This window comes from Pleurodeles waltl, chromosome 6 (genome assembly GCF_031143425.1).
Source record: "Pleurodeles waltl isolate 20211129_DDA chromosome 6, aPleWal1.hap1.20221129, whole genome shotgun sequence".
NCBI lineage: Eukaryota > Metazoa > Chordata > Amphibia > Caudata > Salamandridae > Pleurodeles > Pleurodeles waltl.
The window spans coordinates 450,722,755-450,749,077 of NC_090445.1; the positions used below are offsets into that span (position 1 = coordinate 450,722,755).

A 26,323-nucleotide genomic window follows, 5' to 3' on the forward strand; every position below is an offset into this window, starting at 1 on the left:
AAGATCTCCCACCCGCCGTGGAGCGGCGGGTGCGAGGGACGGCAGCAAGTGCGAGGCCAGCGGAGCGGAGGGGGCGGGTGGGGACGTAGAAGCTGAGGCGTCTGTTGAGGTATTCCGGTCCCTTGTTGTGGAGGGCTTTGTGTGCGTGGGTGAGAAGACGGAAGGTGATCCTTTTGCTGACTGGGAGCCAATGCAGGTGTCTCAGGTGTGCGGAGATGTGGCTGTTGCGGGGTACGTCGAGGATGAGGCGGGCCGAGGCGTTTTGGATGCGTTGCAGGCGGTTTTGGAGTTTGGCGGTGGTCCCGGCGTAGAGGGTGTTGCCGTAGTCCAGGCGACTCGTGACAAGGGCGTGGGTCACGGTTTTTCTGGTGTCGGCGGGGATCCAGCGGAAGATCTTGCGGAGCATGCGGAGAGTGAGGAAGCAGGCGGAGGACACGGCGTTGACTTGCTTGGTCATGGTGAGAAGAGGGTCCAAGATGAAGCCGAGGTTGCGGGCGTGGTCTGCGGGGGTCGGTGCGGTGCCGAGGGCCGTGGGCCACCAGGAGTCGTCCCAGGCGGACGGGGTGTTGCCGAGGATGAGGACTTCCGTTTTTTCAGAGTTCAGCTTTAGGCGGCTGAGCCTCATCCAATCTGCGACGTCCTTCATACCCTCTTGTAGGTTGGTCTTGGCGCTGGCGGGGTCCTTGGTGAGGGAGAGTACAAGTTGGGTGTCGTCGGCGTAGGAGGTGATGATGATGTCGTGCTTGCGTACGATGTCGGCGAGGGGGCTCATGTAGACATTGAAGAGTGTCGGGCTGAGCGATGAGCCTTGAGGTACGCCGCAGATGATCTTGGTGGGTTCTGAGCGAAACGGAGGGAGGTAAACTCTTTGGGAGCGGTTAGCGAGGAAGGAGGCGATCCAGTCCAGGGCCTGGCCTTGGATCCCGGTGGAGCGTAGGCGGGTGATTAGGGTGCGGTGACAGACGGTGTCAAAGGCAGCCGAGAGGTCGAGGAGAATGAGGGCGACTGTTTCACCGTTGTCCATCAGGGTTCTGATGTCGTCTGTGACTGAGATGAGGGCGGTTTCCGTGCTGTGGTTGGTTCGGAATCCGGTTTGTGAAGGGTCGAGCAGGTTGTTGTCTTCCAGGAAGGTGGTCAGCTGTTTGTTGACGGTCTTTTCTATTACCTTGGCTGGGAAAGGTAGAAGAGAGATGGGGCGGAAGTTTTTCAGGTCGCTTGGGTCAGCCGTAGGTTTCTTTAGTAGGGCGTTGACTTCAGCGTGCTTCCAGCATTCGGGGAAGGTAGCAGAAGAAAAAGAAGAGTTGATGACGGTCTGGAGGTGCGGGGCGATGATGTCGTCGGCTTTGTTAAAGATGAAGTGCGGGCAGGGGTCCGAAGGGGCGCCGGAGTGGATAGAGTTCATGATGGATTTGGTTTCTTCCGTGTTGATGTGGGTCCAGTTGTTGAGGGTGATGTCCGGGGAAGCGGGTTCAGTGGTGTATGGTTGGGTCTGGTGTCCGAAGCTGTCGTGGAGGTCGCTGATCTTGCGATGGAAGAAAGTGGCGAGGGATTCGCACAAATCCTGTGAGGGCGTGACGGCGTTGGCGCTGGCGCTGGGGTTGGAGAACTCTTTGACGATGCTGAAGAGTTCTCTGCTGTTGTGGCTGTTTTTGTCTAGTCTGTCGGTGAAAAAGTTCCTTTTGGCAGTGCGGATCAGGTGGTGGTGTTCGCGTGTAGCGTTCTTGAGGGCGGTCATGTTGTCAGCGGTGTGGTCCTTGCGCCAGGCCTTCTCAAGGGCACGACAAGTTTTCTTTGATTCTTTGAGGGTGTCAGAGAACCAGAGAGGTTTTTTGGTGTTGGTCTGTCGATGCGTGCGTTTGAGGGGAGCAAGGTTGTCAGCGCAGTTGGAGATCCAGTTTGTGAGGTTGAGAGCTGCGTCGTTGGGGTCGGTGGTGAGGGTGGGTTGGTTGGCGGCGAGAGCGGAGAAGAGTTGCTCTTCAGGGATCTTGTTCCACTGTCGACGAGGGATGGGTTGAGTGCGGAGGTGGGAGGTCTCGCGTCGGAATGTGAAGTGGACGCAGCTGTGGTCGGTCCAGTGCAGGGCAGAGGTGTGGCTGAAGAAGACGTGTTTGCTGGCGGAGAAGATAGGGTCGAGCGTGTGTCCGGCGATGTGGGTGGCGGTGTTCACATATGTGGGAATGCTACAGATCAGAAAATTAATACATTTGTGAAAAACAGGCCAGGGTATAATTTATGCAGATATTTCCACTAACCATTCATGTCAGGCACTGTTGTCCTTTTTCCTATTTTCTGGTGCTGTAAGCTCACTAACTAGCCTTTCAAATGACATCACCTACCTCTTAAATTCATCCAGGGACCTTTCCCTTTGTTCAATTATATAGCACTTTAAGGTGAACAACAGTAGCTGTCACCTTGCTTTCTTGGTTTCCAGGTCTTAGTCGAATTGAATTCTTTTGAATATATGTTTTTGTCCATGGTATCATGTTAACTTTCCTGTACACACATATAAAACAATAGTAATCAATATTCTTTATTTCACTATCGCTAATCAGGTGCCTCCATGTTGCCACTTTGCTTCTAAGAGTTGTAATTCTTAGGAAGTAAGCAGAAATATCCTCATGTAGCACTGAAAGCACGCTTTAAAAACAGCCAATAATGTAGTTCACATTTTGGCCTCCTGGACTTATCAGCTGTCTTGCACATGGTAAATCATCCTTCACTCCTGAAAATACTCAAAGAATGAATGGATCTAAATGGAATTGACGGTAGCTGGTTCACATCCTTCTTCAGAAACCGAGATCAATGAAGTAAAATAGCCAACTCTATCGCCTACTCAGCTGCAACTGTAGCAAAAGGTACTTCATGCTCAGTACTGTAGCCCATTCTATACAACATATACAAGGAATTCCTTGTGGCCATTCTAAGATAATCAAACAGCATGAATTATTTCTGTGCTGGTGACATGCAACTATATTTGAGAATCTAATCCCCAAGAGATGCAGTATTACTTCTAGTTCTCAACGGTGTTCTTTCGGGGTGACTTACAACCACTTGAAGCTAAACCAAATAAAGACAAGATTTCTGCTCATCCCTCCTTCTTGCTGTCACACACACATACAAAAATGGATCAAAGCAAGACAATACTTGATGGCTACCCAAACCTTGTGGGCCCTGCTAAATACCTGGACCTCATACTGGATCCGCACCTGAACTTGCGCCAATATATTAGGAATCTCATACACAATTCCAATTTTGACTGCTCTGAGGTATGAAAGAGTTCTTATCAGAATTTGAGTTCAGACAAGTTGTCTAGCCAACTGTATGTGACTACCTCCTGGTGGACTGAAAGTTGGACTAATTATATGAAAACATTATGCCTTTAATAGAAATGAAGCAATGAGGAACAATTGGACAATGAACTATTATATTTTTTGCGGGTCTTTGTAATGTATGCAATGTCTTTTGTAGTGTTTTCTTATGACTTTTGTAATTGTTCTTTCGTAATTTTCTTTTGCAAGATCTACAAATATGTTATTTTATGGAATGTAGAAATATGTACAGATAGGCTTTCTTTCATAAATTGACATAAGAAACCTATGATTGATTAAATCAAATTCCAGGTGCAAATTAATTATTTCATTATAGCATACGTACTTTAGGCTGAATTTATCCCTACAGTATAGAGCTTTTTTGTTTCCAATATCAGTTGCCCAGGTTACGTGGGATTAAATGGGCAACTCCTCCACTTTTTGATATTGAGCCATATATCTGTCAAGACTGACTATGAGAATTCCTTCATAGTAGGAATTTCCTGAGCTCCACTTACTTCCTTCAAAACCTCGTTACATGTTGTAAAATATTTGACCACATCTCCCCAGTTATAATCTATTTCAAGTGCTTTCCAGCACAAAGAATATGTTCAAACCTGCATACATCACCCATAGAGCAATACATTGGTCCATTATGAGCTACTTCAATTAGAAAATGTGAGTCTCCCTTGGCTCAAAGTGTTGGCCATGAAGAAATCAAAAACACTGGAGCAGTCCTTCTTTCGAGATTTGGAATTCCTTCTGGTGAACATGGGGATAGTTCTATCTTATTAAAAACTTAGAAGTGACTGAAACAGCTGTTAGTCTGGCACCACACACACACACACACACACACAGCTATCACACACATCAGAGAAACCATTGATAACTTAATAGCTTTTATAAGTATCCTATGCAAATGCTTCGTAAGGACTTACTTTGTAATTGTCACTGTTCTTGTGTGATATTCTGCTACTGCTCTATGTTCTAACTGCTGCTGTTCCTGGATGTGAACGTAGGAAATCCCATTGGTAAATTCAGAAAGCAGTCCTGTGTAAAACACTCTCTCAAACTAAGATCCTGTCCATGCCATACAAAACTATCACATAAATAAGTAAATAATACTTACATACATTAATATAAATATGTAATGCCCTTAGCAAATGCTTGTATAGATATTATGACATTGAGTACCTATAATCATTCAAACTCACTATAAACATCTACATCTATAGTCTCATATTCTTTTTCTTTATAAACAATTTTAACAAAATGAAATGTGTTAAAGCAACATTTAACAGCATCGTTATCATATCAATATATTAGTGTAAATAAATATTCAGCTCCAAATATAACTAGGTAATATGTAAATCCACACTGAGAAATATTGAAATTATTTCTTGGTTGTCTATGAAATACAGGTTTCATCACCATGATGACCACCACAAATCACTATGTCCAGCTTAATTGTTGCCCACTATCTAATCAACATTCTCTTCAGAAAAGCAAAATAAACTTTAATATTTTAATTCCAGTCAGCCCCATTGTTCACTGGACCTAGCAGAGGAACATCGTCACCAGTCTCCTCTTTCCCCGGATAAGATGTGTCTTTTTAACAAAGCAGTAGTTGTAATTCAAAATGTTACATTTTAACTGTGTAGTTATTGATCGGGTCTTTTTTATAGCCACCAAAAACTGTATAATCCATTAACATACGTACCTTTGCCCTTGATGGCAATATAAAACCACATTGCGCAGTAATCCTGTATAGATGATTTCTCCCTCTTCCCCTCTCTCTTTCTCCATTTAACTACTCTGTGTAGTTATGGTTCAGATGCAATTGACATTGAAAAGGCAATTTTAGAGTTGCCAATAGCTTGCAACTGTGTGGATGGATTTGCAAAAAACTTTTGAACTCACTAGATCAGTTAACTAAGGTCCAGCATATCAACTGTCGTGCAGGTCCATGTAGGGAAAATAAGGTTGAGGGGGTGGTGGGTCAAAAATTAAGTGATTTTCCATTTTAGCTTCCGTCCGAACTTTTGCTCACACTCACAGCCCAAACTAGAGAACGGATTTACACCAAACCTGGCATCAAAGTAGAACTATAATCAGAAAGTGTGGTTTTTGTGTGCTTATGGACAAATGGAAGAATTTCTTTACCCGTCTGGATGGACTTTGTTGTGATTGAATTTTCTTCGTATTTTGAATATGGATACTATCTCAATTCCCCATTGATTATTTTGGTAATGATCCCTATTTCAATCTTTTTGTATATTACGGGTCTTTTGAGAAGTGTGGCCTTTTTGGAGGTGTAGCACTGAATAGTAAAATCAGAGTCTCAACACTTGTGCAGTCATAGACAGCCTACTTCAATTGGAAACTGTTTTATTTGGATTCTGTGCACTTGACTCTTGTAATTCTGCCAAATAATAACAATCATATCGTTGTGCCTTTCTACAGCATCCCAAAAGTCACAGACAACTGTCGGTAGATCTGGGCAGCCTCTCCTTAACACTGCCCTTGCACCCAGTGAATGAAAACCATCTGATCTTGATAACAGATCGCATTTTCCATCTACGATCAACTACAGCCATCTACCCGCGTATTATGGATATTAACAAACAAACCCTTCATATCTCCATTTCTTTTACTATATTCATCACTTTAGAAGCAATACAATACTGAGAGATCAAATGCGTAGATTCTGCCAATGTTAAATGCTGAGGTTCTGTGAATGTTCCATACCCTTTTAAAGTAGATGCCACATAAAGTGTAGAGTAGGAACTAAGGTGGTTGGAAGGGTACTACGCTATGGAACCTTTGTCTCAGTCCAGTGCAGGTTTAAAAATACTGGGTAGTGCCCCTGAACATTAGCTTTTCTGTGTTCTGTGAAGGGGACATACATTTTGACACAAGCTTTGGCAAAGCCAACAGGTTTCGCCTATGCAAGATCTATTGGCTTTGTCAAAGTTTTTGTAGCCATATTGTACTGCAATGCATTGATGAAAGTAAAATAAAAAAGTACTATGACGCTGCCAGTGGTGACCATATCATAGCACTTTTTTTTTTACTTTCATCCATGCCTTTGTACAACATGGCTAACAAACACTGGCAAAACCAATTGATCCAGTAGGCAAGTGCTGTCCAACATTTTCATTCTGCAAACGGAACTGTGTGAAGTCCAAGCTTCGTGAAATTGCAAGGCTGTGGACTTCACACACCTTTTCCTGGGGAGAAAATATTTGGCAAAAGTGATTTTTTTTAAATAATTTTCCCGCAAAACCATGTTTGGTGTGACAATTTTCCTACTTAATGAAGGCTTGCATGTGTTTTTTCTCCTGCAAAAAACTCGTTTTTGGTGGGTCAGTCACCTACTTTTTTTAACTTCATGACACTAGGAAACTTTTAAAATACACTTCCCAAACCTGGCATAGGTAAAGTTAGCCAGCTTCCCACAACCCTGATTCTGCTTTGCTTGAGTGGTTAATACTCGCTTGGATCTGCTCAGACACCTTACTCGACATTTTCGGAATGTTGAGCACCGAGTAGGCAGACTGCTACTGCATCTGTGCGCCTGGGGTTGTAGATCCCAAGCTTTACACACCATTAGTGCCTCAATACTTCCTGCAAGAACCGTTGACTTCTGTCACTTCTGCAAAGCCCACCTATGCCAGCAGCTAGTCTGCAGTGTCTGCTCCTTGGTTACGGAATCCTCTCCCTCTTTGCTCAAGCGCAACGATTCATCTTACGGATAAGTCATGAAGACTTATTAATAGTCATTGTAGTTAGGCTGCTTTTTTGCTGATCACAGTGGTGTCAAGTGACCGGGTTTATTATCACTGTACATCACGCCTCACATGACGTGGTTTCAGCCCATAAGCCATTAAACCCTGATTTACAATTGCTGACATGCACAGTAGGGCCAACCTCTGCAGCCAATCGCAATAGAAGGAAGGGCGGGAGGCGGCCTCGACGCCTCCTGTGCATATGATGCGTTGCTACAGCGTTGCCAACCACAAACCCAAGCAGTGTTATCATTCAAGTGGTAAGACCCAAACAAGTAAAGGTGGCGCGTGGCGGGGGCCCCGGGCCGCTGGCGCTGGAACAGCAGTGTGCCTGCCGGACGGGAACACTTGACTGACGAGCGAGGAGCCGCTCGACGCACCGTAAAGTGACACAGCTGGGAGGAACCGGATTAATCCCTCAGCAAACAGCACAAGTGGCCTACTAAGGAGACCGCGAAACCCCTGGTGCTGATATTCCATACCGGAAGCATATTAAAAAATTACACCGTGAAAGCCGCCTACCTCCGATTACACAGCTCTCCCTGCCAGGAGCTCGGGGTGTGTAAACACTTTAATGGTGCCTGATCGGATAGGGAAAAGCTTTCATGTTTCTTTCATGAAAAACCGCAGCTCTTGCTCGAATAGAAAATCACAGCTTTTTGTTGTTGTTTCTATAACACATCCTAAACTCATTTCACAACACAGAGAGCTCTCAAAGTGTCCCAGGTCGGGTGTAGCGTGTTTGGCCAGTAAAAAAGCAAAGGTACACACGGTCTCGACACTGACTCAGTAGCCACGCAACCGAAGATAGTCCCAGCTCCCAAAGCTGGCCCTTTGAAAGAGTACATATTGTATTACAGCACGGTAAAAAGATCCCTGTAAAAAACGTAGCAGTGGAAAAAGCCACACTCACACCAGCATAGTGGGTAAACGGTGTTTGCGTTCATACACATGTTTTTTCCCAACATAAATATCTCTAGCCTTAACCTGGAGTGATTTGTTTGAGGAACACCTGTTGTTGCCTCTGCTCAAGTCTTTTAGTTTTAAGGTTGCTTCCCCCTTGTCCCCCCTCCTTCTCTGCGAGGTCTTTAATTTTCCTTTACTTGCTAGGTTAGCATTTGTGCTGACTTGTCAAATTTAGAAATGACGCCATATTGTCTCTTGAAATGCAGGTGTATTCAATATAAAGGATGTTTTCCAGCAACCATTAGTGCTAGCTCTATAGGTATTCCGCCAAATCTAATAGGAAAATATAGACTGTGCATATGGAGCATATGAGAACGCTGATTTGTTTACTTTCATTAAGGAGACCCCTCATTGTAAAGTATATTGAAAATTTAGGAATTAATGAGATATACCAAGTGACTAATTGAACCTATTAGGATGGTTGGATGACGACAACAGGACCGAGTCTTGCCCTGATCAGCATAAAGAATAGATTCAAAGACCCTGCCTACCAGGGACAGGCTTGATTTTCTACCAAAAACCTGTTGATTGCCAGTTTCGTAGGTCTTTTTAGTGCGGGCGCCAACAAACGAAGTGAGTCCCACGTAAATAAATAACGTGGAAGTTTATTACTTCAGAAGGAAGTACAGGAACAAGTAAGAGCCAAAGCCACACTGCCATCCAGAAGAGAGGTTCTCAGTAACTGCCTCTCACCTGGAAACAAAGGACCACATTCTCAAAATAGATTTGGAACAGGATATAAGAATCCCAGGATGCAATCTCATTCCGCTACAAATTATAGAAATACAAACATACTAGAACACTTCACAAACCTGTACACTACAGTCTTGTCCACTAAACAGCGCATGCGCCGTCTGTTTGCGAGACGTATTGTCAGCTTAGAATCGGCTTAGACTCTGCCCATTGCTTACCATTGGTTGTCTTCATTGCCACTCTTATTTGCATGATCCTTATATGTTAACTTTTGTGGGCTTTAATTCCTCTATGTGTGTTCGGCCCTCTCCTAGAGCATGGCACATTTCTTGTTACTTGTGTCCTTCACTGCTTACTTTTCATGTGCTACTTTTTACGAGTGAGCGTAAAGCGTTCCATCCCATGTTGTAATCTCTCTTTGGGCTTCAAACCACGCCCATGTCACGTCAGTTTCTTTCATAGGTTCGTGAGCTTGCCTTTTAAAATCTGCTTGCTTTCATTAGTGAAAGGCATGCATAAGTCATGCCTTTTCCGGTATTTAGCCCTTCTCAAGTGCAGAGACCAGGTACTGAAAACATACGAGGCTCCACATTTTCCGTCTGGTTTCTGGACTACTTTTTCTCTTTTTTCGCAGTGCGATCTCGCAGGGCAGAAGTTGAAAGCTTTGCGTGACATCAACCCTGTTACATAGTTAATTGCACTTTTGCTGGTTACGTAGATAATTGCACTTTTGCCAGTTACATGGATAATTGCATTTTTGCCGATAGGTTTCACTACGAGTGAACTTTTATTTCCCTTTGTGTGTCTGCTTTGCACTGATGGCGGCCGTCAGCTCGCTTATGGGAAACTTTTACTTTTCAGTTTATATGGCAAGAAAAAAGGTCCAGTTAGTTATGTGAAACTGTTTTATTTTCATTTTCAATTTATGTGGCAAGAAAAGTCCCGTTAGGAGTATACAATGTTAATTCCTCTAGCCCAAGCAAACACGAGACCAGTTGCATTGCAAATGCTTGTTTCTTTTGCTTAAGAACTCAGTGAGAGAGCATGTGTTTCCAGATGTCTCACTTGTGTTTACCCCACCTACTCAGCGCTTGTGTCACTCTTTCTCTGACTGTGTGAATCTTCTCAACCCCCTCTTTGATGCGCTTGTCCTCCTCCGCTCTATGCTCCTTTCTCTCCACTTGCTTCTATCCTTGCATCCTCCATGTTCCTTCTTCCCACTACTGTGTTGCTTCCACCCTCCTCAACATTGCTTCTCCTGTTCTACTGTAGCTTCCCCATGCACCGCTCTCTGTGATTCCACCCACCTTCCGTGTTACTCCCCCCAACCTGTGCTACTTTTTTCCTTTTGTTTAACAATCCAATGCAGATCTGTAACAAAAAAGTTGAGAAAGGAAATTGCGTCATTTTATAGGCATGTGTATGCATAGTATGTGCATCTACAACATGATGCAGCTGACCACGTCGTAGGCCTTTTTTTTGAGACACTGTACACCAGTGCTAAAACCATGGGCAAAGCCCACAGGTTCCAGAGGCAAGTTCTATTGGAGTTGCCACGATTGTAGTTAGTGTGTTATATTATAGAAATTATAAAATAAACTATTGTTTTTATAAAAGGTACTTCCAGCAACGTATGGTAGAGCAAGCATAGGGTTTTAAAAAGCATGCTTGAGAGCATCAAGATGGTTTCGTGGTACTAATCTTTTTAGTCTACTAATGTCAGTAAGGGCCCTTACCTGTACTAGTAATAACTATACTCCTGACTGATTTACCAAGAATTCACAACTTTCAAATAGGCCTCCTATTGATATAAAAATGTTTATTTGTAACTGCAGTTGTTACGTTACCACCATGAAGCCTTCCCTCCACCGTGGGGTGTTTCCCCAACAGTTTATAGATATGTTCCTTTCAGCATAGATGAATGATTATCGATCCCAAATATGATGCACCCCATATATATATACATATCCCAATGTTCTAGTATCGCAGTACCTTCCTTAATCTAGCGAGTCAGCTAGTTAAGTAATACCAAAATATGTGCCGGATCCACCGCAGCTCTACTGGTCTTCTCAATCACTCGCCTCAGCTCTCACCCACTTACATTTTTTTTCTGCCCCAGTCACCCTTTTGATTTATAGTTCACTCTAAAATGCCATGGCCTCTTGTGAGAACTCCGGGCCTGCACTAACTGAAGCCACCCACTTTTGCAGGAGGAGTGGAACATGCAGTAAAGGCATAACACGTTTACTCACACACACTCCTAAACTGAAGAACACTTGCTTTAAGAACCAGACCTCCTGTCATTAGTGAAGTTTAAAGGGATTGCACCAGCTTTTAGGATGAATGCTTATGCATATTTGTCATGTAAGTGGCAATAAACAGAAAATAAAAAAGCCCTGTAGACTTTTTCTTGTTGGATAGACACAAATATGACAATCTGTAGAAATTGACCTGTAAGCAAGGACATGCGATTTAAGCACATCTATGGCCCTGAATCCAAGCTGCCTGCTGTTTTATGGCGACAGTATTGCCCTCAGTCAATAACGATACCAAAGGGAGCGATGTTACTTCGGTGCACTATTACCTCCCAATTACGAGGATCAATGGTTGATTGGGGATAACTCAGTAATAACTCACAATTCCCCCCTTTGCATGCAAAACTCCCCCAGCACAAATTTCTCCAAGTATTTACCTAACAAACAACAGGGAAACATTTGAAGATGCTAAATTTGCTGACCTCTTCTAATTATTAGTCCAGCTCAAACTTCTTTTTAAATGTCCTAATCTGAATCATCACAGCATTCGGAACGACCACTTTGATGAGATATATGTGTCCCTTTCTATTTTCTTTTGATCCTGCACTCATATACATTTTAAATATGTGAGCCCCACCCCCTACCATTGATGTAATATACCAACGAGTAGACAAGGCTTTCTTGAATATCAGAGCATCCCTAGGAGTTTCTTGCTTGTTAAACGGTTTATTATTATTCAGCCACAATTAGAACACAACAACCAAACAGATGATCGAAAGATGGTTGAGCCCCCATTAAATTATGGAAACCCCAATTGATGCTTGGAAGAATTGAAACTGATAGAGGTCCCAGGACATACTAATAGCAAACTGTATGCTGCACAAACACTACTACTAACATAACAGAACAGAAGGAAATAGAACAGGACATGAGGTATCACACAGAACATCACATGAGATATCACACAAAAATCATGTGAGTTATTACACAAAATATCACATAAAACATCACACAAAACATCACATATCACCTAAAGCGTCACACAAAACAATTCATATCACTTATCGAACAAAACGTCACATATCATACAAAACATCACATATCTCATAAAACATTGCATAAACATCACATGTTACATAAAACATTGCATATCGCATAAACATCATGTCACATAAAACACTGTATGTTGCATAAACATCACATCGCATAAAATATCACTAAACATCACCTATCACATAACTGTAAGAATTTTGAGGCATTAGAAAGGGTGAGGAGTAATAACCCACTCCATTTAATAACCAAAGTCCTTGTCATGGTGACTCACTAAAATCAATATATTAACCTGAGCTTAACCCCCCGGTAGCTATGGAGCAGAGTAGACAGGCTAAACTTAGAGGCAATGTGCAAATTATTTAAGCATTACTCAGACAGTAATAAAGACAAAATACAACTCAAGAAAAATGCAAAACCAATTTAGAAAAGTAGAGCAAATTACTATAAATAAAATGATATCAAAACAACAAAAATCTAAAAAAGGGAAATATGTTTAAAGTTTGAATAAAAAATAGTGATAAAATGTGCTAGGCGCCAACTGCGATCATCTGTTTGCACTTGACCGGTACGAGGGTGAAAGTTAAGGCAAACCACAATGGAGAGCAGGTCAGGTACAGGGACCATGTTTGTCCCAGTCAAAAAGTTACCTTCACACTTGGAAACTTTTATGGGAGTGAAAAGTCTTTAGCAGTGCTAAGCAGCATGCTGTAGCCGAAGACACTGGAAAACAAGATCTTAATGAAGCCATCAATGAAGACAGGAAAAGGTCTGAGCAGGAAGAGGTAATGTTTTGCCCCTAAGAAGTCGTTGACATTGGATCCCCTTCCATGGTGGTAGTGGAAGTCAGATTTGCTCAGCGGGGCAAGGCATTAGCCAAAGTGGGCTCAGCGTTGATGGATTCCTATGTCAACAGCTCCTTCATAAAATAAATTGTTGCTGTGGAAAAGAATAGAGCGGCTAAGCTCAGGCCCAGCTAACCTTCGTCAGATTGGCTTGGCAGGTTTGTCTTGGTCTCTCAATGGTACTCCAGGCAAAAAGGTGACAACAATATTCTAAATTCCAGGTCTTAAGGTCAGGCAGCAGGAGTACGCTTTGACATGAGGCAAGGGTCCAAGACCTTCGGGGCAGCACTTTTGAGGATCAAGACTACCCCCAACAGAGGCCAGCAACAGGGTCCATGGCAGGTTCAGTTGGAAGTAGTCAGCTGGGAATGCAGGAAAAAGGCCTCTTCAAGCTTGTTGTCTCCCTGTGGCCCAGACAGAATGTCATCTTTATGACCCCTGGAGTCACTTCTGGGGTCCTGGATACAAAGGCAGCAGGTCCAGTCTTCTCAGGACATCAAACAGCAGGGCAATCCTCTTTTGAATCTTCCTATGGTCCAGCAGTGTTCTGAGGATGGTGCTGGGAATACTACTCTTATGCCCAGTGCCATCCTGTGGGTAGAGGAGACTCCTTGCCACCCCTTAACCAAAGGGGTAAAAGTTCCCACTTTTGCAGCACTTCCTCTGTATTTTACCATAAACAATCTTACAGTGTCCCTCTATGCCCAACCACAATAGGAAAGAACCTTTGTTCCGCTGTGCAGAGTTCCTGTGGCCACCCCAGAGGTGAGGCCGAGGAAATGAGCAATCCCTCTGCTGTGGCAACTCTAAAACAGTTTTGGGGGGAAGCCCCTCTTCCACTGTGGTGGTGGTTTGTTTGAACAAAGTAGTGTAGTGTGGTTCATGGATTCACCAACTGTTATACATAATTTAATGTTACAAATAAACCCAAGGTCTTGGGCCTTGAGGCATACTCCATGCCCTGGACACTTACAAATACTTTATACTAGATACTCCATGCCATGAACGTAGACATATACTTTATACTAATAATTTAATGCAATGATACAAACTTTGTACTAAATACTTGAATTTGTGAATACTGACAAACACTTTATACTAGATGCTTCATGCCATGGCATATCATTTATACTAGCTACTTACTCTATGTCATGAATACTGACACATACACCACATACTAGAAACTCCATGCTTTGGACACTGACAGATACTAGATACTCCATGCCAGTGGTACTGACATGTAACACTAGACCTTCAATAACCTGGACACTGACACATCCTTTATACTGGCTCCTCCATGCAATGACAGGTACTTTATACTAGATACTACATGCTATAGGCACTGAAACATGCTTTATCAAATAATGTTAAATACCCCTTACCAAGGACTCTGACAAAAACGTTATATAAGATACTCCATGCCATGGACACTGACACATACTTTATAGTACATATTCCATGTCATTGCCAATGACACATAATTTATATTAGATACTTCATGCCTATACTAGATACTTCATGCCCTGGACTCTGAAACATATGTTTACATTAAATACTACATGCTCTAGAGACTGACATGCTTTATACTGGATACTCTATGCTTTGGACACTGACACATACTTTGTACTAGATACTCTATGCCCTAGATAGTGATGTATACTTTATACCAGATATTGTTCATTGACATATACTTCATACTAGATGCTCCATGCCAAGGTCACTGTCACAAAAGTTTTACTAAAACGTGCCTATTTTGGACACTGATGCATACTTTATTCTAGATACTCCATGCCAAGGGCACTGAAACATACTGTATACTAGATGCATGTGAGGAGTTCACTGGAATTCAAGCCAGGGACTCCATTCTAACCCAACTCCTTATCCTTTTAGTTGAATCAGATCTGTAATGAGTTGCATATTCTAAAGTAACTGCATAGAGGGGAAACAGGGGAAGTGAGACAGAGAGATAAGAAAAACTCACTAAGTGTCTTGACCAACTGACTTCGGTTGTCTGGGCTGCAGGAAGGGGTGCAGCAAGGACCATTGGTCTGCAATGGACTTACTAGTCACGCCTGCAATCCTATTAAACAAGGTTCCATTAATCTAAATATACTGCTCTACAACAGGGTACAGTGTCATGTGAGTAATAGTAGAATGGTTTATCAGGGGATGGAAGCGACCAGGAAGCAGATCAAGAGACAAATACAGAGGTCTGCCTCCAATAGTAGAGGCACTAGAAGCCAGGGTGATTTATCTAACCTTCGTCAGATTGGCTTGGCAGGTTTGTCTTGGTCTCTCAATGGTACTCCAGGCAAAAAGGTGACAACAATATTCTAAATTCCAGGTCTTAAGGTCAGGCAGCAGGAGTACGCTTTGACATGAGGCAAGGGTCCAAGACCTTCGGGGCAGCACTTTTGAGGATCAAGACTACCCCCAACAGAGGCCAGCAACAGGGTCCATGGCAGGTTCAGTTGGAAGTAGTCAGCTGGGAATGCAGGAAAAAGGCCTCTTCAAGCTTGTTGTCTCCCTGTGGCCCAGACAGAATGTCATCTTTATGACCCCTGGAGTCACTTCTGGGGTCCTGGATACAAAGGCAGCAGGTCCAGTCTTCTCAGGACATCAAACAGCAGGGCAATCCTCTTTTGAATCTTCCTATGGTCTAGCAGTGTTCTGAGGATGGTGCTGGAATACTACTCTTATGCCCAGTGCCATCCTGTAGGTAGAGGAGACTCCTTGCCACCCCTTAACCAAAGGGGTAAAAGTTCCCACTTTTGCAGCACTTCCTCTGTATTTTACCATAAACAATCTTACAGTGTCCCTCTGTGCCCAACCACAATAGGAAAGAACCTTTGTTCCGCTGTGCAGAGTTCCTGTGGCCACCCTAGAGGTGAGGCCGAGGAAATGAGCAATCCCTCTGCTGTGGCAACTCTAAAACAGTTTTTGGGGGAAGCCCCTCTTCCACTGTGGTGGTGGTTTATTTGAACAAAGTAGTGTAGTGTGGTTCATGGATTCACCAACTGTTATACATAATTTATTGTTACAAATAAACCCAAGGTCTTGGGCCTTGAGGCATACTCCATGCCCTGGACACTTACAAATACTTTATACTAGATACTCCATGCCATGAACGTAGACATATACTTTATACTAATAATTTAATGCAATGATACAAACTTTATACTAAATACTTGAATTTGTGAATACTGACAAACACTTTATACTAGATGCTTCATGCCATGGCATATCCTTTATACTAGCTACTTACTCTATGTCATGAATACTGACACATACACCACATACTAGAAACTCCATGCTTTGGACACTGACAGATACTAGATACTCCATGCCAGTGGTACTGACATGTAACACTAGACCTTCAATAACCTGGACACTGACACATCCTTTATACTGGCTCCTCCATGTAATGACAGGTACTTTATACTAGATACTACATGCTATAGGCACTGAAACATGCTTTATCAAATAATGTTAAATACTCCTTACCAAGGACTCTGACAAAAACGTTATATAAAATACTCCATGCCATGGACACTGACACATACTTTTAGTACATATTCCATGTCATTGCCAATGACACATAATTAATATTAGATACTTCATGCCTATACAAGATACTTCATGCCCTGGACTCTGAAACATACTTTACATTAAATACTACATGCTCTAGAGACTGACACATGCTTTATACTGGATACTCTATGCTTTGGACACTGACACATACTTTGTACTAGATACTCTATGCCCTAGATAGTGATGTATACTTTATACCAGATATTGTTCATTGACATATACTTCATACTAGATGCTCCATGCCAAGGTCACTGGCACAAAAGTTTTACTAAAACGTGCCTATTTTGGACACTGATGCATACTTTATTCTAGATACTCCATGCCAAGGGCACTGAAACATACTGTATACTAGATGCATGTGAAGAGTTCACTGGAATTCAAGCCAGGGACTCCATTCTAACCCAACTCCTTATCCTTTTAGTTGAATCAGATCTGTAATGAGTTGCATATTCTAAAGTAACTGCATAGAGGGGAAACAGGGGAAGTGAGACAGAGAGATAAGAAAAACTCAATAAGTGTCTTGACCAACTGACTTCGGTTGCCTGGGCTGCAGGAAGGGGTGCAGCAAGGACCATTGGTCTGCAATGGACTTACTAGTCACGCCTGCAATCCTATTAAACAAGGTTCCATTAATCTAAATATACTGCTCTACAACAGGGTACAGTGTCATGTGAGTAATAGTAGAATGGTTTATCAGGGGATGGAAGCGACCAGGAAGCAGATCAGGAGACAAATACAGAGGTCTGCCTCCAATAGTAGAGGCACTAGAAGCCAGGGTGATTTATGGTGTTTTAAGTCACAGCAGGAACACCAGAAAGATAGCAAGCTGAGTTCAGTATCTGAAGAGAAAAGAAACTGCTCTAACTATCCAACGGAACTGAAGGGAAGCAAAATTAACCAGGTACAGGGAACACAAATGATGAAAACTATGGGACTGGTGTGCTTAACTCATCAAACGCCATGCATGGTGTAACACTGTGACTGGTGCTTAAATCTTCCTACCATTTACTGACCTAGAACTTCTCCTTCCAGAATGTCTTGGCTTTTTCGGAATGTTCTGGCTCCAAAACTATTGTTCTATGTTACCCTGTGACTCCACCCTCCTCCGCCTCCCAAACCCCCACTAGGCTGGCCTCTTGCAAGTTTACATAATGGCATCTGAAAAATGTGACCACATCCCTGCAACCCTAAACACAATACCCAGAGAGCAAGAACTCCAGGATTCCCGACAATAGTCCATGCCATGGACACTGAAGAATACTTTATGCTAGATACGTCATGCCATGTAAATTGATACGTAACTTGTGCTAGATATTTCACATCATGGAGATTGACACTTTCTTTATACTAGATACTCCATGACATGGACAATGACCCTTACTGCCTGCACATACTCTATGTCTTGGGCACTGATGCATGGTGCATCAACACACACCATTCCATCAGCATTGATGTGCGATCCATGCTCTGGGCCTAGAACATATTGTAACCATACAGGGATCTGTCCTGTATCTTTTACCAGCACTTAGCCACAATTCAAAAATGTGTTGCCAGCAAAAAGAAAGGGAACACTTGAGTTTTGTTTAGTTACCATCACCTTATCTCCAGATGTTGATTTAGCGATATCTGTGTTGCTCTAACAGTAAACTCACATTGCATATTTCAGCTGTTAATGAGTAATTTAAACAGTTGCCTTTTGCAATATTTCAGGAAAGGAATCTGGTTTAACTCTTTCAGTTGGGAAGTCAGACAATTTTCGTAGAAGTGCAGAAGGAGCACAATGAGAGTCTCCCTGAGCAGGAGGAAGGACTGCATGTACGTAACACTGCTGGAGAACTGCAGTTACCAGTATGACACTTTCTTTCTCCAACAGTGCTTCTGCAAACACTATGGTCCATATTTAAAGGAAAATGATGAAGCGTGACGCTGCACCAAAATTGGCAGCGCAGCGCTCCGTCATTTTCACAGGGATGCCCCGTATTTAATTGAATACAGTGCACCCCTGCACTGGAGCTAAATTGAGCTGCCTAGTGCCTACACAGGCATCCTTGCACCATTGTGGAAGGATGTCTGCATTGAGGAGTTTGATTGTTTATGTGCAGGAAGGTGTCCCTTCCTGCAGATAAACAATCACTAACGGCGATTTGGCACTAAGGGGGTCATTACGACCTTGAGCCGCCCGCCAAGATCTGACCGCCATGCGGACGCCAATGCGGGCGCACCCCCGCCGCGGCCATTTGGAGATCCCCGCTGGGCCGGCGGGCAGAAACCTGGTTTCCGCCCACCGGCCCAGCGGGGATCACGGCCGCAACATAGGAGCCGGCTACAAATGGAGCCGACGATGTTGCGGCTGTGCGACGGGTGCAGTTGCACCCGTCGCGCTTTTCACTGTCTGCACAGCAGACAGTGAAAAGCCGCATGGGGCCCTGTCAGGGGGGCCCACGACTCCCCGTACCGCCAGCCTTTTCCTGGCGGTTCAGACTGCCAGAAAAAGGCTGGCGGTCGGGGACTCGTAATCCTCTTTGCAAGCAGCGCTGCCCTGGCGGATTACATCCGCCGGGGCCATTGTGGCGGAAAACCGCCGGCCCCGGCGGTGTGACCGCGGCGCTACCTGTTGGCGGTGCTCCCGTCGTTTTGGCCCTGCGGTGGTTGTAATACCGCCAGGGTCATAATGACCACCTATGTGCCAAAGAGTAATTTTGAAAATGGTTGTTTAAACAATCAGGTCTGGCATTTTGCTCTTTCAATGCATGCTGCAGAATGCATCACAGATATAAAAAGCAAAAAACGAGGAGGAATAAAAGTATTCCTCCTCGTTGCCTCTTGCTAATGCCACCCCTTGGGTGGCGTTAAATGTTGGAGCTGCCTCAGGTTTACGAAAACTCGCAAATCTGAGGCATCGTGAAAATGCAATTGGTGTTCCTGTGGCACGCCCACAGCAACACCCATTGCATGCCCCTCCCACGCAAAGGGCTGCGTGTGAAGGGGCTATATTTAATAAAAAGTGGCTTTACACCACCTTGTAAATACGACGCAGGACAGTGCGCCACCGGAGCGTCACGAAAAGTGATGCTCCAGTGGCTCTAGGGGCTCATAAATATGCCCCTATTGTGAATGGTGAAATATAGGCTAACCTGTTCAGAACAGGCCCACAGCACCGCCTGAGTACCTGTTAGGTTGTCCCCGAGCCCAGATGGGGGTCCCATGCACACTGTGTCACAGGAACCAAGCAATACCTGGCTGATGAGTCCTAACTAAGGTGAACCCAGTTTGGGGTTGCTTGTGTTCCTGTTCAGGGAGGACCTGACCTGGCGGTTCAGGCTGGAGTGTTCCCACTGGAGGAAGATCAAGACTAATTTGCGTATGATTGGGTCAAAACTGAGTTGGCATAGTCCGCAAAATACTGAAGGCCTCGTTGCGGCCATGAGCAATTACCAGTGAGATAGATTAATTCAAACATTCTACCCATCACTTTTTTGTATATTTTCATGTTTTTTTAGTCGTATTGTGAGACGTATTGCCAAATGTGACATTCATTGGAAGCCTGGCCTAGGGAGAGCTAGGTTTAGTCCTCACAGTACACTTGAAGTTTTTCTCCAGACCCTTCACAGTCTCCTAAATGAATTGCTATTCACTACTGTCCCCTTATGGACATCATGCAGAGCCACAATCTCCTCCTAATACTTACACCAATGGAATCTAGATGTATCTGTATCAAGGCTCCCATTAGGACCTAAGAATAATTAGAGATATCTACATGCAAGTAAAGTGTGGGAATTTAAACAACTTAAAAAAATTAAACCCTAACAGCTTCCCTATCATGTCTTGGCCAGCCACCTTGCAACAAAACTCCTCCTTCAACTGATGTCAGGACTGACCTACCTGCAGCCACTTCTTAATTTGTAAAAGAAAGAGTGCTGGTGCCTGAATCTCTGCTCAGAAGCCTGTGTCTGATGCTAATAAACGTTGGCGTGCGAATGCCATGGTTGGTAGTCTTAAATCGAACTCCTGCCACTTTAGTTCACCCAGAGAAAACCCTTTATCTCTAGCAGGTTCTTGCTTTCTTCCTCTGTGACAGTTTTTCCACCTTTCTTTTCCTCTGTCTTGCCGATCTGTGTTTTGCCCTCTCTTGAGCTTGGTAGCCGAAAAATAAGTGCTGGTCCCCAAACATAAGTGCAGCTGGCCCCCGCCAGTGTCCACCGGCTCAAATTAAACACTGCCTACAGCCAATGAGCAGATTTCTTTATGATGGGGCTTCTCATTATTATTGAATATTCTGGACACCCAAGGATCTCCCCTGGATACCCAGGGTCGGGTTTAGTGGAAGAAGGTAATGGAAATTCTTTCAAATATTACATTTTTACAAATACCATTTCTAGTGGCATGGCTGCTCATTGAAGAATTCCACATATGATGAACATGAGCTCAGTAGAGGCTTATTCAGCCTACCAGTGGCTCAGACACAGCATTGAGTTAATTCTCTAATGTCAGATCAGCCGCCTAATCTATAGAGGTGATATGCGGTCATGTGTGGGGGAGTGAACAGTGTTCGGGGTTGCTAGGAGCTTTGAAACAAGCCATTGCATGGTAACAAGACTAGATGCATGGACACTGACAACAGATCCTCACTCTGCTGGACTATTGTCTCTGTCACATGTTGTAGTGCAAAAATTCCACTAGCAGTACTAGTCATTGGTGGATATGTGCCCTAGAGGACCTCCTCAAAGTGTCTCCTTCTGTGGCAGATACTGCTGGTATGATGTAGAAATCTGCACTGCCCTAGTGAAACTCTTGAGGGATATGAAAAAATCAGCCACATTGGTGGACGTAAAGTCAGGCATCCAAACTCTGAATCCAGTCCTCCTGGCACAATTTGTGCACAGTGAAGTTAACCCCCAAACCAAGAAGTCTCAAACAATGCCTATTTACTTCGACCAGTCATTAGGTAATTCCACACTGGACATTTTCCCCCGCACCACTCTCTCCGTTTTCCAAGTTAGCTGTTGTAGATGTTTGCATGTACCTTCTGGCATATTGAGGGCTCCAAAGGTGAAGCATAAAGACCCAAAGTTATCTCCCTTTGTGCTCTATCCCCCATTCAGCCCACCAGGAATGCTTGGACATCCTTTAGGTGATGGCAGAAGAGAAAGCTTGTGTCTATGAGGTGACAGATTATCTGCCTCTGGCAAGACAAAGGTGGTGTTGCATAAATATGACACTAAGACACAGGGTCCCCTGATCTGAGTGCAGCAGGTTTCCTGGGGTGAAGTCTACCCGTATGTTATAAAAGGAGACTGATGTGTTTTGATCAAAGATATTTATTGTTAGGAATTGGGTCTATAGTTGGCAGATGTATGCACCCTGTCCAAGTAGGGACCATAATTCTTGGTGACGGAATTGAGACCTCTGTAGCCCACACAGAACCGAAGTTCTGGTTTAGCCCCTGGTGGGGTGACCTTTGATACTAACACCACAAGGTCGGACCAGGGACTGCTAGAGGGCTCAATCACCCATAGGCTGGCATCTTGAGGATGTCCTCCTGGATGCTGGCTTGCATCCTGTCTGACAACCTGTAAATTGTGTTCTTTACGGGGGAATGTCTCCTGTGTTAATGTCCTGGATGCACAGGTGTGTGAGACCAGGTGTGAGGGAGAACAGTGAGTCAAACTGTCCCAGCAACTGGTAACAGTCACCTTCCACTGACCCATCGTGTTCCTGTGCAGAGAGAAGGTCAGGGAGAGCCTCGCTCTTCTCTTCCATACCCTCATCTGTCACCAGGAGCATGCTCACTTTGGATAGCTCAAAGTTAGACTTTAGTTGGTTTATGTGCAGAACCCTTAGGGAGTTCCAAGGGATCTGGAGGTCCACTATGTAAGTGGCCTCCCCCTTGTGCTCCTTGATCTTGTATGGGCCAGTCCAGTGGTCTTGGAGAGTTCTTTTTCCAGAAATGGTGCATCTGGTTTTGGAGGGGCAACATGTAGCTGACCACATCCTGAGGAAGTTTCCTGGGAGCTTTTCCCACCCCTCTTTGACAACACTTAGTGGTCCCCTAATAGGGTACCCCTAGAGGAGTTCAAAGAGACTGAACCCTACTCCTTTCTGTGCCACCTTCCTGTAGAGAAGGCATGGCAAGAGAAGATCATATTTATGCCTCATGACCTCTGGTAGGCCAGCAATCATGCCCTTCAAGGTCTTGATAGGGTGTGGTGAACTTGTAAGTTACAGCACATGCATCCGATATGGACTTCATGTATGCGAACATGAAGTTAGTGTCTCTGTCAGACACTATCTCTTTAGGGAACCCCACCAGGGTAAAAATCCCCCATCAAAGTTCTGGTCACCACAGGTGCATTCTCTGTCCTCAGAGGGATTGCCTCTGGGTAACGTGTGGCATGGTCCACCAAGACTAGGATGAACCTGTTGCCTTGGGCTGTCTTGGGGTCCAATGGACAAATGAAGTCGATGCCCACCCTTTCAAAGGGGTGACAATGACGGAGAGTGGGATTAAGGGAGCTTTTTTCCTGACTTGCCACTGGCCTGGCAGGTGGGACAGGATCTGCAGAATGTATCTGAGGCTGTCTTCAATTAGAGCAAATAGAAGTGGGTGACAGGCTTGGCAAAGGTCTTGTCTTGCCATAAATGTCCTGCCAGGGGTATGTCATGAGCAAGACCAAGTACAAAGGCCCAGTAACACCGGGGGACCACCGGCACACGTTGCCCTCAGTACCCGGAGCCTTAGGCTTGCTATATAGGAGATCATTCTCCCAGTACATTAGGTGATCTTCAGAGCCTTTACCTGCTGTATGAGCTGAGGCCTGGCTCCTCAAGCCCTCAAGAATGAGATACTCTTTCTGTGCTTTGCAGAATTCCTCACTGGTGGACCCACACTCAGCTTGCTAGCCAGCAAGCTCAATTAGGTCACCTAGGGCGGCACTGTCCTGACCAGTTGGCTCAGGGGCCTCCTCTTCAGGGACCCCGTCAACCTTCACCATGAAAACTTCAGAGACCGGTTTCCTGCTCCCCTTGCCCCTCTCCTTGGCAGCTGTCTAGGCCATTGTTCCATGCTTCAGAGGCCCTTGACTCCCTTTTCGGGCAGCCATGGACCGAGTGGTCATACATACCCACTCAGGCAATCCCATCATCTCCAAGTGAGACCTGAGATCCTCCAGGTAGTGTGCTCCAAGTCATTGCCTAACAGAAAATCTACAGGCATAGCAGGGCTCACAGCTACTTTCAGAGTCCCAGAGACCCTCCCCCACCGGTAGATGACTCTCACAATTGTCGGTGACTATGACTTGGTGGAATGTGTTTGGAAGGACCTGTTCTGCTAACACAAGCTGACATTTCACAATTGTCATGCTGGTTCCTGTTTCACGCAGAGCCTCCACCCATTTCCCATTAATGGTGACTCACTGCCTGTAGTTGGAATTATTGACAGGCATCTGGGCTTTCGGCCCCATATCTACATCCCCCAGGGACACACGGGATACCTCTGTCTGTTCCCCAAAACTACCTGGGACTATCTGTTCCCAGAGCGCTACACAAGCCAACCCAGGTGTCTGCCTACCAGTAGGGGGCTGTGTCCTCTTGGGACATTTGGAGTCACCGTTAGAGGAACCATTCTTGGAGGACTCTGCACATTGGGGTACAATCCTCCCTTCCTTGTGATCAAAGAACCCTTTTTTCTTAGGATCAGACTGGGACTGGTTACCACTACTCCCTTGGGAATTATTTTGGGGGCCTTTACAGAATTTCTTATTTTCAAGTTTTTCTCCCCCTCTTTCTTCTGTGGGGAACCCTGACCACCTTTTTGGGTGTCCCTCCCCAGATACATTTATGGATACTTTGGTGCCAGCCCAGAGGCCAGCCTCCTAAGCAAGCTTCCTCGGTTCAGTCAGCTTACTGTCAACTAGGTGCAGGTGAAACTCTGTAAAACAAATACTGGGCATTTGCTCTCTCAGGATTAAATTGTACAACCCAACATGATCACTGACTTTGCTGCCCCGCACACAGCCATTCAGTACCTTACTGGAGTAATCAATTAAATCTACCCAGTATTGGTTGGGGAGCTTGTGACTGTCCCTGAAACTTTGATGACACTTCTCAGGGGTTAGTCCAAATTTGGCAGTCAAAATGGCTTTCATGGGAGTGCACTTGGTCTGGTCCCCAACCTCTAGTGTTAGAAGTGTGTTCCTCCCAAGTATTGGCATGTGTTTCCACAAAACCACCCCCAGTGCTCTTCAGGAACCCTATGCACCCTCAGTGCAACTTCATAAGCAGAAAACCACGTATCATTGTCATCTCCCACCACAAAACTGCGCACCAAGTCCTTGGGTATACGAACCTTCTTGTCTCCATCAGGTACTCTATGTATGCTGCCGCCATCGCTGCTGGATTCTGCCTTGAGTTCCATCTCCTTTAAACTCAGTTCATGAGTTAGGACTAATTTCCTCTCTGCAAAGGCTCTTTCAGCCTCCCTTTCAGGTCTTTCTGCTTCAGCTTTCTTGGTTTCCCTATCAGCCTCTATTTTTAATCTTGCTAACTGCAGCTGAACTTCCTCCCTCTCTCCCCTCTCTCCTTTCCTCTGCGGTCAGGCCTTGATTTGAGACACTGCTCCCTGTGCTCAAAGGTAGTATAATTTCAGGGGTGTCCCCTTTTATTGGTGCAGTTAGCTCCTCAGAAGAGCCAATCACAGGCTCCTCCACTCATCATCCCCCCAGGTGCAGAACTCAGTGCCTTTTGGAACTCCATCTTTTTGGTGGCTCCTTGAGTAGGTACCCTCATCCTTTTGTAGAAGCATTTCAACTGGCTAACACTTTTATCCTCTCGCTTAACCAGCTCAAACTCCATCCCTTCACTTGCAGAATCAGCCAGAGACATGATGTATAGGATGAAATACAAAATGTGAAGCACAGAAAAATTGCAGAAAAGGAAGAAAAAAAAATTAAATGGTCTTTAACTGTGGGTAGGTAGTGTACATATAGCTATTGGATGGCACTGCACAAACACAAGTCCTGTCCTCACTGCTGATCACCAATGGGTCTCTAGTTGGCAGAGAAATGCACCCTGTAAAAGTAGGGACCACAATCCAGTCAGGGTAATTCATAACACAGCCTAAATTATCCTGTGCCTCCCTCCAGTAACTTGGCGCAGAGCAGGCAGGCTTAACTTAAAAGGCAACGTGTAAAGTATTTGTGCAATAACTCATACAGTAACACAATGAAAACACCACAAAAAGTACTACTTACCAAATTGGTAATATTTATCTGAATAAAACAAGATCAAAACAACACAAACCCAATACTCACAAGTCAAGATATCACTTTTAAAAGGTTCAAATGAGTCTCAATCCCTTAGAATCAGTGGTTATATCCAACCCACAGTACCTGAAATGCGTTAAAAATAATGATGCAGAGGGGCCACAGGCGAGGAGCTGCGTTGAAAAGTAAAGCAATGTGTTGATTTTTCCAGTGCCACAAAGGTGATGCGTCATTTCATTCCATGCTACAAGGCGATACATCGGTTTCCAGGACCACAGCCTTGGTTCCTCACTGCGATACAGGAATATTTTGATGCCCAAGGATGATGCGTGGAAAATCCAGCACGCATTGAGAAGAGGCAATAGTCACTGCATTGATCCGGCAGGCAATACAGTGATGTTTCAGCCGCAAGGCAGGCTCTGTGTCCATCCAGCAGGCATTGAGTCAAATTTTGCAGGTGTTGCATTGATTTTCCGATGCTCTGGATTTTATTCTCTTTGGTGAAGTCTTTGACAGCCCTGAGACCTCAGAACAGGAGGCAAGCTCAATCCAAGCCCTTGGAGAGCC

The 26,323-nt window shown here is 44.5% G+C and overlaps 1 protein-coding gene across 1 annotated transcript in view; it reads right to left on the reverse strand.

Annotated features, from left to right (window-relative positions):
• Window positions 1–26,323, reverse strand: part of SLC26A9 (solute carrier family 26 member 9) — a 188,522-nt gene that overhangs the window by 104,270 nt on the left and 57,929 nt on the right. The gene's annotated exons all lie outside the window — the stretch shown is intronic.